Source organism: Homalodisca vitripennis, chromosome 7 (assembly GCF_021130785.1).
Source record: "Homalodisca vitripennis isolate AUS2020 chromosome 7, UT_GWSS_2.1, whole genome shotgun sequence".
NCBI lineage: Eukaryota > Metazoa > Arthropoda > Insecta > Hemiptera > Cicadellidae > Homalodisca > Homalodisca vitripennis.
In genome coordinates, this window is record NC_060213.1 from 36,361,954 (window position 1) to 36,374,327 (window position 12,374).

Consider the following 12,374-nt stretch of genomic DNA (forward strand, 5'->3'; position numbering starts at 1 on the left):
TTTAAAAGGAATATAATAATGTTGGACATATACCAATTTAGAATTTAGCAAAAGAAAATAAACAAAACGTTTCCAAAATTGAAATTCAACTTCTTCCTCTGGTTAAAACAACTCACAGCCATGAATATAAACATGTTTAAAACTAAAACAAAAATATTGGCACTGGACATATGTTGCACATTAAAAATTAAAAGGTACCGGTATAATAACACCATAAGTCTAGACTGGTGAGAAAGAACCTAAGCGTGAACCAAGAGCACCAAAGAACACATGTCGCACGTACCAGGATGACGGTAGATTGGAGAGAAAATTAAATTTGTGGTGCTGTGGCGCGTCTTTGGAAATAAACAGGACAGGTAAATGGTAGTCGGGATGGGAATATCTTTTTATGTTATATGACGAAGCCCTACATATTCAATCGTATTATGCTAGCAAAATTATGTCCTGTTTTAGTTAAGTTTATTCTGTAGTAAAATATAAATTCATTTGGTGGTAATTTTAAAAACTTAACTTAGAGAAATGTCTCATTTCATATTTCTAATGAGATCAAGTGTGTCATTGTTTGTCGGCCATGTTGATTTGGTATTACAAAGCAATGATGCAGACATCGATCCACTATGTAATTCCTTACATGTTTCTTTTACTGATAACAATGTTGTATGACTAGTGTACAAATAAGTTATAAATATTATATCAATATTTTATGTACTTGAATAACTAAAGGTTATAAAATAAGAGTATAATGGTTTAAAAATATATCAACCATAAGGAGGAACTTCTCCAATATTTTCATCATATGTTTTCAATATAATATTAGTAGCTTTTTATGGATGTTATAGAAACCATTAATGGAGTTTGTTTATACAAAATTAATAGCTGCATAAACTTTAACACAATTTATTTACCAAAACCCTTAAAAACAGGTTTCAAATTATATTAAAGAACGTATACATTGTGCGTGGCTTTTGTGATTTGCCTAGTATATAATATTAGAGAATAAAGTATATGAAAGTTAAATACTTATCCTCAAAACACATTTCAGGTTTATTGGTTAAACATTGGTTAAAATGTTGCTGCATTACAAGTATTGGAACAATAATTAAATATTTATTACTGAATGTGATGCAAGATTCTAGTACGATTGGGAAGAGTTATTCATTATAGTAATCTGCAAATCTCCAGGAAAGAAATTTCGCAGTATATACCGTTAGAGTTTAAAAAGCCCAATAAATAGTTAGAAATGTGCAGAACATAACTTTACAGAAGGCAGCTCGGAAAAGAACATGAATGTAAAAGTCCGTCCACTTCCATTTGATAACTTGCCAACCCCTTTGTCGGTAACGTTTCCTCCCTAATTTAACGGCTAAATAGACAGATATACTATTTTACTGGTTGTACAAATACTTGCCATTTGGCGATTGTATTTTGTTGACTATTAACTAAATAAATATTTTAACACAGTTTTATAAGTGCATGTAAACGAGCAGTTTGAGTGTTCACATCAGTTACCTTTTATTATTTGAGCTGCTATATAAGGCAACAATTAGTATACACAAATATGAAATTAAATTAATTTTTATTGCACATAACACTTTTTAGGCCAATGAATTAGGAAACATGATTTTTATGGACATTTGCCATTGGTCAGTGAAACAAGAAATCAGTAGCACTACGTTTCCAAATCTGCAATCTGATCACTTCTTAAGGAAAATAATTAAACCTAATACATAAATTACAAACCAGGTACAACTAACAACTAGGTATGTTAATAGTTTTAAATCCAGTCATTAATTAAAATCTTTTTTCCATCTAACCTATTACCCACCTTCTACTATTTAATATTCTTCATTTTACTCGATTTAATTAACGAGCAATTTTTTCAGCGCGTTCATCGCCGTATATAGCTTTGTGCTTTATTTAAAGTACCCATATCTCAATTTTGTAAAACTGGAAGATAACTAAGGCATAAGTTATTGAACAAAATTTTTTCTATATCCGTAAAATTATTAATGGCCATTAATTTGAATCTTTTAAGTAATTTAAATCTGTTTATCATCAACTGTACTTAATTTCTTCTCAATTTAAACCATAATTGCCACATATTATACATCCAGTATATCAGGGTCTTCAGTACACAAAACATTACTACGTAAGCAATATTTACACGATGGAGATCTTTAGCACCAACAAACATAATTTCCGTTTTGTGCAGCCTGGAACATCGTTTCTCCGTCAAAATATAGTGTGGTTTTGAGCCGTATGTGGTGTAAATCTTGTCCTTACTAACAAGTTGATCCATAATAATATTTAACTGCCCATGTGGCATAAGGCTACTGCTTTATGAATTTGAGTTTATTAATTAACTAAGCTTTTTTAATATACACATTTTAAAATTAAACACTTGTCTGCAGCCTTGTTTGGTATGTGACATATATTATAAGAAACAATTCTTTTTTGTGGGAACAATGAGGAGGCGGGTAAACAACTGTATTACGACCAAATTTTCAAACATAACTCTAAGTATATATTAGAAATGTAAGGAACATATATATTTAGAAAATGTATTCTTATATAGTACTTGGTTTAATAACTCTTTAATGATTGACATATTAACACAAAAGCTTACCCTTTAAAAGATCGTTTAGTTGAATATTGCTAGTATTTCTACATTTTTATAACTATAGTCTTTATTGAATTGTAACCCATAATCATGTCCCGTATCCTAAAATAACTGCATTTTTCTTTATATATTTAGATTACTCTCATATAACATTCAATTAGGTAAAGTCATTATACATCCATTAAGAGTGAGTTAATAATTATAAGGGTAGTTGTATATTTTTTATTTCTCCTTCAGATAACACCTCAAGATACAACATAAGGTTCGATTTTTGTTAATTAAGTTAGGCTTCGTAGCAGTGATCAAATAAATGTTTTCGTGGGCTAGTGTGGGTTTTCACAAGAGTGCGCTGAAATCGAATCTCATCACCGGCTTAATGGTTGAATTTTCACTCTATTATTGTTTTCTTTCACTCTACTAATAAAATGGCACTGATTGACTGCAGGCCGTTTGTTATTTCTTTTAATAATTTATCATAGCTAACGCTCTGCAAGTCCTATGGAGTGATATGCACCATTATTAAACTCAGCGTTGGTTATACAGAAATTAAGACTTGAATAATTTTAAATTTTACAGATCGTTCGGTTTTAAAGATATCATGTGGCCACAGAGGAGTTTAGTTTATATAGTTTTGTTCACGCAATGTGTCGCGCAACAGGTCTCGATGAAATTTCATGCTAAATTTAAAGTTTCCTCTTAAATTATGAGATTTCCTGCTGACAGATAATAGACAGACAACCTTCCAAATCATAGGAAAATATATGCATTAATTTACAGTTATTCTAATTATAAGTGCAGTGGTATAGTATGTATTGATTACACCATATCGAGTTTCTTAATAACACACGTATTGCAAGAATCGCCATTTTAAATTTTATTTTTATATGTTAAAAAAGACATTTGTTTCATCAAAATGTTTTCATAGAATATTGTGTAATTATATTTTACCTAAATATTTTATATATACCTGAATTTAATTATTATAAAGTGTCATGATTAGAAATGTATGAGTCTAAAGCTTTATAGTTTATTGTACTATACGATTACTAATTTATAGTGCTATAACAATAAACATATATTATTTCAGCAAACATAGTTGCTTAAAAGTGAAAATTAAAACGTAAACTAATCTATGGAGAAGTGACTATTAAACAATTTTGGCTGATCTCCTGCCCCAACACAGATATCCGGAGTTAGTGAAACAAACAACGGTTTGACTCTAAATCTTTCTTATCGGACGTTCTTTAACTGGACCACTTTGTGGATAGATTTATATCCCGGCTTTGTTAAAACACTTGGATTGTTTTTTAAAACAATTGTCGAAGTGTTGCTTTACAAATAACTTCATATTATACGTTTTTTATACTCAAAGATACTTATAATAGCCTCAAGTTCATATAGTACATTATGCAAGTGCATTTTAAAAATGAATTATTGTTAACTGCGTGATGTATTTAAATCATAATTACACAAAGATATAAATTTAATAAATGTAATGTTATTCAATACAAACCATATCAATTCATTATAACTGTATTTTAATTAATTGTATGACCGTTTGCCATAGCTGATTCTGCCTTATTGCTCCGATAAAAAAGTACAAATGCAACAAAACGTGAAAACGTGAAGGTGGAACGTGAAAACGTGAGATTTTACATAGAATTTCCGTTCGTCACCAAAAGTGGGCCAGAACCGGCAGGTATATATCTACTTAAGTTATATCATTCCAATAGACTTTATTTGACTATACTTACGAAGTATCACAAACCGTACTTTGGATGATGTTTGATTGAAGTTTTCTAGATAATAGGAACAAACCTGCCATGTGTAGTCCGAAGATTGTCTTCTAGCTAATACATGGATGGATTTGTCCATTTCGAGTCAATAATGTAGTCAAACCTCACCTCCTCATATAACTCAGATACCTAGGCTTCACGTACCCGAACTAGAACTCTCTGTTACTGCCCAGTGATTGACAGACATTTAATCTCTCAAGAAACTATTATTACACGGATACGGTTCAAAGAAATTATATGGTGTTTCGGTACATATAAAAACTGTAAATACAATTTTGGTTTATGGTGGTTTTAGGGGCCATAAACAGAGGAAGTGAAAAATATATCCTGTAAACTGCAAACATTTCTATGAAATTATATATTGTATCATGTTATATGAACATTATATATATATCATTCAACATTATATATATATATATATATATATATATATATATATATATATATATAAAATGTTGAATTCGATATTCCTAGTATACAGTTAAACATTAAAAACATCCCAAGTCAGTTGATTATCGAGATGTAATAGAAGAAATAGAAATGAAATTAATCCAATTCCTTCTGACGCTAACCCAATAAATTTAGTAAACTAGCTGCATTATGGTAGGTTATAGGCATATAAGCCTTCCAAATAACCGTTTCTTAAAAAAACTAAATTTGCAATATTTATTTTTACGTATATTTCCAAATTATTATGTTACATTAATAAGAAACTTAACTTGGTAAAATTTAATTTATTAACCATGTACTCGACCTACGTATTTTTTCTGTGATATTTCAATCCAATAATTTGGTTCCCTCTTACTATCTAAACATAAAATTCCTTGAAAACATTTCTAAATGGATACAACTAGAGAACACTAAACAGGATAGCTAAAACTTTATATTTAGATTATTATCTTAACTATTGATAATTTTAATTTTAATTTATTTTGGACCTTCACAATAGGCAGGGAAAACATTTACAGAAACTAATGCGTATCTCCACGTGCTTATCGTAAACCATATAGTTATATAAACTGAATTTGTAAAAACTGTAAACACTTCAGAGAGATACTGAACTGAATTCAGCAGAAACGGGTTTTTAGGAAACTTCGCAACAACAACTCAAGTATTAAAACTTAACACTAAGTCATTGTATAAGTCAAAGAAGACTTTTTACGCAGCTATAATAAATTAAACTATTAAAGAATCGTATCAAGCGGAACATCGATGGTCTGGAATGATTTAATTTTTATCCGCCAGTCTTCCAGATGACATCTTAAGAACAAACAATCACTTAGACTTAAAATTTTGTATGAAACATTATTTATATTCTTAACCATGATGCAAACGAGAAAATTGCAGAATAAATCATTATTATAATAAACTACATACATCTATATGACATTTTATCATGTGGCGAAATAGCATATAGCTAAAGACAAAATTTTTGTATGCAGCCTCAACAAAGCCTGTTACGTGACATGTAATATATATATATATATATATATATACTATATACTATATATATATATATATATATATATATATATATATATTATAAGCATTATGTATAAATGGTCACATACAAATTTAAAATAAATAATAAGCACTTATATTGTATTAAATACCGTAAAAATAAAGTATCAAAATACATTTTATAAAGTCAGTACAGAGAGCTACAGTGATAAGTGGAATTAATTTGTGCTAGTAAATGTTAATTCTGACGTTTTATCCCGGTCAGACATAATCAGTTAAGCTTTGTGCGAATGTCAAGTTAGAGGATTGGCAGAATCAAGCTCTTTTTAAAACTGCAACAGTCACATATTTTCTGTCACCTTAAGCTGTACCTGAGCGACAGAGGTAACTTGTTCGTCTCGTTAAAAGCAAAATTCCAGAGCTTTGCATGTAAACCCGTAGAGTACGGATCCCTTATTTTAAGATTAGATTATACGTCGGATTTCATTGGATTGGTTCTAATGTGTAACACTTCATTAAAAAGCTCTCATTTCTCAGATTTATTTCTTAGTTAAGCGTTGGAGAACGCTATCACTTGATGGGCTAGAAACATAATTTATATCTATCTATGTTATCCATCTGTTTACAAGATATCTCAAATATGTATTGATCTACAGTACATTGATTTTTTAATAATTTTCATATTTTTGAAGTAAATATTCAGTTTAAAGATGGTGTAAGTCACTTGGGATTTGTTTTTAAAAACTAGTCTTTAATATAATTGCAACGAAAAATCTTAGAATGAATAAGGTTTAAAAAGAAGTAATATTAATTTTATAAAACTTTGGTATACGATGTAGCAGGGTACGTAGCTGTCTCCTTCTAATTAATCGTGCAACCTCAGTGATGGCAGTTACGCGACACGTAATGTAGCGTACTGGTACATTTTACACCAAATAGAATTTTATATAAAATGTTTTTTTTATCAAACCGGTAATACTGTTTTTAAATGAACAGAACTTGGTATCTAAACACTTACTTTGCTGTTTCGCAAAGAAAGTAGGATCTTCCTCAATCTTTTGTAAGACAACCCAAACTTTATTATAATAAATACATTGAAAATTAGTACACAAATCAGATAAGCAGCTTAAGTTTGTTCATTAAAGGAAGGTATTTTTAACGCTTACTGGACTGACTGTAAGTCAAGTTGGTGATAAGAGCGTGATATGGAACAGTGAAGGAAATCCAGAGATGCAAGGTCGGAGGTTAGATTCACAGCCTGAACCGCAAATAATATAGTAAACGCTAAAGGCTGTGAAATTGTTGTGTTTTGTGTATATAAGTTTGCGAATTGTGTATAATATTATTGTTATAAATGAGTGTGTAGACCGCTGAGAAGAATTAATAACGGGCCAGATAACTACAAAAATTAACAGGAAACCGACAAATTCATCCATTTTATATTTCTAAAATAAAAACTATAGAAACAGAGACGAGAGGGTAAACAAATTCTTTATATTACAACTTTCTGATTGACAAAGATTTTTTCTCAGGTGTAACTAGCTCTCATGTGTCCAATATTAGAATGAATTAAGACACACACACACAATATTTGCAAAATACAATTAATGTAAATAAATCTAAATAGATAAAAAGGCAGTTGAAGGAGTAACTGAAATTCTGGTTCCAAATAATTAAGTTCCAAATAGCAGGGAGCATACTCGTACATGCTACAAACTGCTGTTCGAAGTATGTGAAATTCGCGTTTTCCTGATCGATTAGATATAACCGTAAATTAGGTGGTCCATAATAGGCCCACTAAATGGTGCAGACAATCAAATCATTGGTCGAGTAAATTAAATCATTGGTAGTGTAATTTAAATCTCGAATTATGAGGAACAGGTGACCCCCTCTGTTAAGCTACTTGGAAACACGTAGATGATTGTCCGTACAGTGGACAGGTCGTTGGTTTGCATCCCGTACTATGAACATTAGGTTTTTGGAATTTATTTGTTTTATTGTTTCCTAAATTCAGATTATGCTTCTTGAAATTAATTTCCTCAAAATATACGACATATTTAGAAAGGTTTAGTGTTTAAAACATGTATCTATGAAACATTTTCTCGTAAAAATTCATTTGATATTTCTTTGAAGTTCTTAAACACATTTTTCAATTTACCCATATATAATATATACAGTCCATCACGCATTAAGCGTTTTTTTCATGAACAACTTTCTATAAAGTTATAGTTTAATAACTTAAACATAAAAATTTTATCCTTACATTAATGTTTAACTAACCGTTAACTTTATATCTTGTAAATCAAACAAATAATTGTTTCAGATAAAAGCAATCAAATGAATTTCAAAGAAAATTGAGTCTTTATGTAGCTGTGAATAAGGCACTTATTAATAAGTTTTTACGGAAGTTCTGGCTACCAGGATAATTAAGTAATATCTATCTATAAAAATGTTTTCATAAAAGTGTCTAGAGACGATTTCCTTTGGAGGCAAGATAATTGTATCGATTCTCTTAAAACAAACAGAAGGAATCGTTACACAAACAGCAGTATTCGATATTGCAGAACGGATGTAAATACACCAATAACGGACGCATCTGTTTAGATTTCTGTGGAGATCTCGTTATTGTTGTTTTTTCTGGCCGTATCGGAAAACGTAATACATTTTTGCCGCTTTATATAATTTAGATTTGGTGAACAAGTACTATTTCAATACTTGTGTAGAAAAGAAAAAGATATTTCAATTGTTATAAGCATATAGTGTACAATTGAAGGGATAAATGCCCAGAGAACTTCTACTGTTGTCTGTTGGAGTATACAAAACCAAACTCACAATGATTTATAAGGTATACAAATTAACTTTGCATTTATCAATGTGTCTACATTATTGACGAACATTTGTATATTTACTAAATTGAAACGGAAAGTGATATTACTTATTTAGTGCTTTTCAATATCCTTAAGATTAGTATAACATAAATGTGTACCTGTTTGTTTATTTATTTGTTAAATCATAATGAAGTTTTCCGAGGTATATTGAAACACCATTAAAATATATACTGTAACAGTGAAAAGAAGGTTGTGGCTCAGTGAAAAATAACTAATAAATATGCATCTAGAAGTTATAATATTTTAATTTACATAATCGGAGTGTTATTAGCTTATTCAACACAATTATACCTAACTTAAAAACACAGAAAAAAGCCGAAATGTGGTAAATAAACTAATGATTATGCTGTAAATTAAAATTGTATTGAAAAACTTCACATAAACTGAGATTAACAAAAGAAATATATAGCCATTATAACCAACGTTTAAAGGATGACAAGAGAAACAGTGAAGACAGGTCTCTCATATTGTAAATGCACGTAGAGGTCTATAACAATTCCACTACAAAATCAAACACATAAATTCCGTTAAATAACACACTTTTAAATTTTTTTAGCACTTAGTTGTTATTGTGAGTGTTTCTCAATTTCAGGTGTATTTATCGGAAAATCTTCCACTGAAAGTTGCAATAGAACAATAGTCTTTTACTTTATGAAATAATATATGTATAAAAACCTCTCAGTAATTTTAATACCGATAATTCATATTTAAGGGCAGAGATAGCGGGTGTGTGTGTGTGTGTGTGTGTGTGTGTGTGTGTGTGTGTGTGTGTGTGTGTGTGTGCAATAATATATATATTAAATTTTTTTTTCCATAAACATAAAAAGAACTTGCTCCGCCGGGTATCGAACTTGTATCTCTCACTTCGCCAGGTGAGTGCGCTACCACTACACTACATAGCTCTTACCCATTTGTAAAGAAATAAAAAAATTTTTAGAAAACATTTTGACATGAACATAACATTTTGTATCACAAATAAGATAAATAATCTAATTGAAAATCCAAAAGATAAAATTTCAGATGAAAATCAATGTTGCATTTAAAAAATTTACTGTGAAGATTGTGATGAGATTTACATTGGCCAGAAAAAAGAACCATGAAAAAGATTTAAGGAACACGAAAGATATTATAAATACGGACTAACTGAAAAATCAGCTATTGCCAATCATGCATCTGGCGCAAATCACATCTTTAAAAACTTCACATTATTAAAAAAAAGTCCATAAACAAGAAGAACTCGGCACTTAAGAAACATTATACATACAAAAACATAAAGATAAAATACTCAACAATGATTTTGGACCGATTCAAAATTTTCCTTTCATTTAAAATATAACTGAACTCTTTTGGACCAAAAATATTATACATACTGTATTCTAATATTCAGTTAATTTTATTTTTAACCATATAAATTCGTTATCAAGTTTTTCTCAGCTGATATTTGTTTCAAATTGTTGAATCACACCTGACGATGGCATCTTTGATGTTGAAAGGCCTCGTGTTAAAATATACAAATTATTGGAGAATTGTGAGTTTTCTTTTATAAACTAATAGAAAAAAATTAAAAACATGTTTACATGTACACATACTTTAATATATTTTAAGACTTTCAAATAGTAACCATTCTAATCTCAGAAATTGAAGACGGCTTGAAAAAATCTCAAGTTGTCAATACAAGATAGGGTAATCGATGAGTAGTAAAAATGGAAGAAAATAAGTACATTTGGTAATATTATTGACATTTTTATTTATAATTTACTGATAGCCTCAGATAACATACTTTTAAAAGAGAAATTTACCTTACTATTATAATTAAACTAAACCATCCAGCAAGACATGGGTTCAAAATAAAAGAAGTTACAAACGTGACTAAAATATGTATGTGATCGACGAGGACGAAATTAATAATTAAAATTAATATTGAAAAATTTCCTAATTCATTAATGTATTAGGTATTTCACACCTTCAGTGTCTGACGCAGTCAAACTTGTTCGCATAATTTATGCATTAAGTGGAGCAAACTTGGCCGAAGTGTGGAATGTTGCGTTAATAGAATTTCCCTTGTGAATCAAGAGAAACCTGAAAATGACAGTTTTCTGTAAACTCTGACTCCCGCATTGCTTAGTTAGTTCACATATAAATGATAAAAATATAACAGTTCCTTCTTTACTATTTTTAAAGTTAGCGTTTTAATAATAAGAAAATTAACTAATACTTTATTTAATAAGGGCCTTTTTGCAAAATCTTTCAGAAATAAAAGTTGTTTTATTTTCATATGTTCTCCAAATAAAACAAAACTTTATTGTAGTAATTTGTAGCTACAGAATAGCCATAGTACATTCTTTTCTGCACAGCTTTGACATTTACTATTAGAATAAACAACACAAATCTCATTCAGGCTCTTTATTTTTACTCATAGATTTACATTTCTCAGCAATATTGCAATCAAACGTGACATATTTCTTACAGTTACAGCCCTAATCAATACTTTGTAAACAAATAAAAATTTGACGAGTAGTTTAAAGGTGAATTTACTTCAATCGAGTGAACATCCCGTCTCGTTTCCGCGCCCAATTTCCTGAGTCCAATTCTCTTCAGCCGAGACTGCTTCGGTTTTTTGTTTCTCTGTGTCTGATAGCAAAATTAAATATTTCATCCTTTTAATATTGTTTGAAGTTTTTATAACAAGACCATTTGGAAACGTTATTTTTTCTTTTATAATAGTAATCATTAAGAAAACGCTTGAGGTTTTATCGTGTCACGAGTCGAAGAGATATTAATTTTTGTAATAATTAACTGTATCGGGAATAATACAAATACATTTCTGCGTATAAATAACTTTGTTATGAGCATAGACGTTAGTCAATTTTATCTAGCTATAGTAATTAAATTACATTTTAATATGCAATGTACATTAAAGCTACTTGTTTTAAAAATAACTAAGAGAATCAGTAATTATTATTAAATTAGGAGAATAGTTTCTCAGAAGGTGTTTTCATAAAATGCTGAGAGATCATCAGCAACCTTTACTTTATACTGATTCTTTATATAAATATTTCTCATATTAAAACTCATTTCTAGTTAATTTAAACTGTTAACCACACTAAAATTGCATTTGAATTTAAAACTGAATGTGTTGGTTACAAGATGATAATTTATTTCAGTTGTTTAGTCATGTTGAGTGACGATGTTTTATTATTGTAAGTTAGTTTACGAAAGCCTACCTGGACCCAAGGAGCCAAATCCTCTCGATGGAAGCAATATTACAGAAATAATATTTGTTTGCATTATTCATTTTGTTTGTACATATCATTTTAATAAAACTTCAACAGGGCGTAGCTCTATGCTAGGGGAAACCTATATGTGACTTTTCAAACTTTTATCAATAACAATGACTTTTTAAATTTTAACGTTGACCATGTAATATATGAAGCCTCGTCTTCCTTTAGTTTACAAGATTGCACAGGTCATTAGTCCATGGACAGGCGGGTAAAAAGGATAAAATATTACCAATAAAAAAGGTTTCCATAGTTTCAAGGCTTATCGACAAGGAAATACGCAAATATTTATGGTCATAGAACATGTTGTTTCAGAAGTGAGTGTTTGGTT